At 40.4% G+C, this 4547-nt stretch overlaps 1 pseudogene across 1 annotated transcript; it reads right to left on the bottom strand.

The window, feature by feature from the left end:
* Nucleotides 1-3761: 3761 nt before the first annotated feature.
* LOC111548705 lies at nt 3762-4251 on the bottom strand (annotated as a pseudogene). The gene has a single exon (XR_002733499.3). The product of XR_002733499.3 is annotated as a reactive oxygen species modulator 1 pseudogene (transcript).
* Nucleotides 4252-4547: the final 296 nt, after the last annotated feature.

The raw sequence follows: 4547 nt of genomic DNA, 5'->3' as shown, positions 1-4547 counted from the left end.
AGGTGGAAACAACCCCAATGTCCATCAACAGGTGAATGTATAAATAAAATGTGCTGTGTACATACAATGGAATATTATTCAGTCTTAAAAATAAATGAAATTATGATTAGTGATACAACATGGATTAACCTTGAAGACATTATGCTGTGTGAAATAAGCCAATACAAAAGGACAAATATTGTATGATTCCACTTCTATGAGTGATATAAAATAGGCAGGTTTATAGAGACAAAGTAGAATAGAGATTCCCAGGGCTGGGAAAGAGAGGAATGAGAAGTTACTGTTTAATGGGTGTAGAGTTTTTGTTTGGGATAATGAAAACTTTCGGAAATGATAGTGGTGGTGGTTAGACAACATTGTGATTGTACTTCATCCCATGGAATTGTACAGTTAAAAATGGTTAAAATGGTAAATTTTAAGTTATGTATATTTATAGCAATTAAGAAAAAGGGGAAGAGGCATAGAAGGTGTTAGAGGGAGACACATGGAATTTAGGATGGCAGGGTTTCAACATTAGTTCAGGCTGTTCATAAGGACTTAGGGGTAGCCATGAAGCTGGGCGGCTAGAAAATGGTGAATAAAGATCACTGGCTTTGGGAGGATGGTCAAGTGATGGAGCTTGGGTGGTTTGTGCACTCGAGTATTGACCTGAAGCCTATACTGTCCTCCTGATCAGCAAGGATCAGATCCAAAGGTTTTTCCAATATCGCTGATCCATTTTTCCTTTCAACATCCTCCAATCTAAGACTCCCCTACTCCACCCCTACAGCATGGGGATTATGCTGTTGGGCAAGCAACCCACAGTACAGGACTTATCATAATTTAAGCATTTATTTTCTAATCCCCTCATCAGTTTATCACAACCGCTTTTAGCACTTTGAGGTATTTGCTTCCAGTCTTTTCTTTGTCTCTGGTGTTCACATAGTTATAATAATACTTTTGCATTCTGCTTTTCCTCTTAGCATTATCACAGAAGCATTTTTGCATATTGCCAAATAGTCCTCATAGGATGCTATGTATTCTTAGTATCTTGGGCTCTCTGCTACCCAGGACTAAAACCACAAGTAACTATGATGCTCAGAGACCTGGTAGGGAGAAGGGGGAAGATATGAGTGGGGACCAGGTGAAGAAGGTTGGGGGAACAAAAGAAAATTTTTAGTTACATGTCATGAGGAGGACCCACAGAGGTGCGGGATTCAGACTTGCATTCTTTTTCATCAGTATGAGTATCAGCTGATAATTAAAACCATGTATCGTCTATAAATACCGTTGATGTAGAAATGGTAAGACTCTAGAAAGCTTGGCAATCAAGGAGAAAAATAATAAAAATATGGTTTTGCTTTTTAAAAAGCAAAATAGAGTATTTATGTGGACTGAAGCACAATAACAATTATATCTGTCAGTGCAATTTGGGTCAGATTAACTTGGTTAAAAGTTGTATTTGATTAGAACAGCAAGTCCTATTAATAGTTAGTGGTTCTAATCACTGAGAACTTGAGGTCAGGAATTTGAGACCAGCCTGATCAACATGATGAAACCTTGTCTCTACTAAAAATACAAAAATTAGCCAGGCGTGGTGGCGCATACCTGTAATCTCAGCTACTCAGGAGGCTGAGGCAGGAGAATCGCTTGAACCTCGGAGGCAGAGGTTGCAGTGAGCTGAGATCATACCACTGCACTCCAGCCTAGGCAACAGAGCTAGACTCCATCTCAAAAAAAAACAAAAAAAGTTAATTGTTCTAGTAACAAAGATATCACTTCATCAATCAGCAGATATTTATCTTTCATATACTGTCATAGTGCAAACTGTTATGTCATGATTACTTGCAACCTAAAAAAACTAAAGACAATATCGATAGCAGACTTAGATCAAGAAGGTGCAGAAGAGAACTGAATTAATGAGAAGTCAACATAAATTATAAGACATATTCTGTGACTAAAATCAATCCTGGATAGTATAGAATTAGGGGCCTCTCTAGCTTCCAGAGGAGTCCTTTTATTTCTAAATATGCAATAAAAGGAACAAAGACTTCTTTGGACTTTAAAAAAGAAACAAGAGCCCTTTGGGAGACTTCAGATAAAAGTTGCAAACTTCAGAACAGACAGAAAAGCTTTTTCTTTCCATTGTACATAATTTTCATTAAATATGTCATTTGTTATTTTAGAAGATATACAGTTGTTCAAAGCTTAAATTTTTCAGTATTAGCAGCTATTTCATTTAAGTGCTCATACCTAGATAACAGTAGGAAAAGTAAAATATGCATTGTAGAGAGTCTGACTCTAGTCATATATACATAGACTTCTTTATTCCTGCTCTCAATTTTCCTCACATAGCAGCTTTGTATGTGTATTGCCAGCTGTATTTTGTTCTTTAGAAATATCTTAGATTTTCCAAGCTGTATATACATACACATACATAAGTGTGATGAAGGATCAGGTGGCTTACTAGCTTTCTATCACTAGTACCCTAAAGACTAGTACTCTAATAAGGAGCCTAAGGTGGCACCTACATAGATATCTTGCATCCTCAGTCGTGTGTGTGTGTGTGTGTATATACACATATGCTTATTTCTTCTATCAAGGGAAAAGATCAGTTAGAAGACATACTTCACCATCTTGAAAAAGAAGAAATCAGTCCCGTTGCTACTACAGAAGAACAACTCTGTTTGGTGCTTATTCCAGCCAGCACAGTGAAGACAGGCTGAGGACCGCTACCAAAGATGTAGAAGAGCTTGTAGTGAAGCACATGGACGGAACAAAAGAAGTAAGAACTAATAGTATAGAATTTTAAAGACGCCTGTGATTTTGTTCATTGTCCTTCATTAAATTGACATATTTAGAACTAATGTTTGGCTATCACTGTATAGTTGGAAAAGCACCCACGTGTAGACTTTTTTTTTTAATGAAACATGGCAACCGTCTCTATTGGTTTCCATTAAGACTACATGTATAGGATGTTGCCCAGTGATAACTGGTTGAACATCTAAATAGGACTGCTCCAGGTAGCTTAGGTGACTCTTTTCTTTGAAGGCTTAGAAACTAATGTCGGCATAGTATCAGTGGATCTGCTTCTCAAAGGTGGACTTGTATCAACCAAAGTCATAGAGATGAGACACCTCCTTTTTAGTTGACAATAAGAAATATAATTGCCAGAGGAACTAAACCTGTATTTTTGGTGGCTGATGTATTCTCTTACAGACACATTATGTGGGAAGCCAACTTTTAATTAGATGTTTACTTGGTGAACAAATGATTCTAATTTTTTTTTTTTTTTTTTTTTTTTGAGACAGAGGTTTGCTCTGTAGCCCAGGCTGGAGTGCAGTGGCACGATCTCCGCTCACTGCAAGCACGGCCTCCCAGGTTCACCTCATTCTCCTGCCTCAATCTCCCAAGTAGATGGGACTACAAGCGCCCACCACCACGCCTGGCTAATTTTTGTATTTTTAGTAGAGACGAGGTTTCACCGTGTTAGCCAGGATAGTCTCCATCTCCTGACCTCATGATCTGCCCATCTTGGCCTCCCAAAGTGCTGGGATTACAGGTGTGAGCCACCGCGCCCGGCCATGATTGTAAATTTTTATAGCATTGACTGAGATAGCCAGGTTTCCACAATAGGGCTATCTATATCTACCCTCATTTCTGGACCTCATATCCTAGGACCAGGCACCTAGTTGTTAGAGGAGTAGATAAAGCTATTTTTTGACCGTATTGTTACTCTTTTGGATGTTTCCAATACTGATCAACATACTTTCTTTCTTTCTTTCTTTTTTTTTTTTTTTTTCAAAGACTTTCTTTTATTAGTACGTGGGCTGGGATTGATGGGAAGGGATAGATGTAGTGGGCAACCATGGTTAGCATCGGATGCCCATCCCAATGGCCATGAATGTGCCAAAGGTGCCGCCACTCTGCATCATGGTTTTCCCAATGCCGCCCATCAGCTCTCGACCCCGCATTCCGATCGTGAGACAGGAAAAGGTGCCGAAGAGCGCCCCGGCCGCCATGCCCACGGCACAACCCATCACGAAGCCCATCTTGACGCGGTCGAAGCAGCTTGGCTGGGACTGTCCGTAGGGACCCACGGCCACCGGCGTCTGCGGGGGATAGGAAAGTGTGGGCCCAGGCGCTGGCCCAAGAGTCGGGCGGGGACGGAGGCGGCAGGCGGGAAGTGGGCCCAAGGGCTCGGGGGAAGTCAGGGAAGGAAAATCCATGGGTAACCCGACTCCAACACCCTCTTCGCGTTCCGACCCCGCGTCGCCCTGATCAACATACTTTCTACATACTTTCTTTAAATGAGCTAATGAATTATCTCAGGTTGTCTGGGAATCACTCTGCTATGTTTTCACAGCTCACACAGGTAATATTTTTAAATTTAATTCTTAAAGGACAATTCGATTTCCAAATTCTAAAGAAGAATGCAGCTCCTTTAGAATGAAAAGCGGTATAGCCTCATAGAGTGTGAACTTTAACATTAGGCAGATGGGGGTGAAAAATTGCCTTTAGCATTATCTTTCTGTTTAACCCTGGGCAAGTTACTCAACTGCTTTGAG

This window comes from Piliocolobus tephrosceles, chromosome 1 (assembly GCF_002776525.5).
Source record: "Piliocolobus tephrosceles isolate RC106 chromosome 1, ASM277652v3, whole genome shotgun sequence".
NCBI classification, from domain to species: domain Eukaryota; kingdom Metazoa; phylum Chordata; class Mammalia; order Primates; family Cercopithecidae; genus Piliocolobus; species Piliocolobus tephrosceles.
This window is presented reverse-complemented; position numbering and strand designations above follow the sequence as displayed.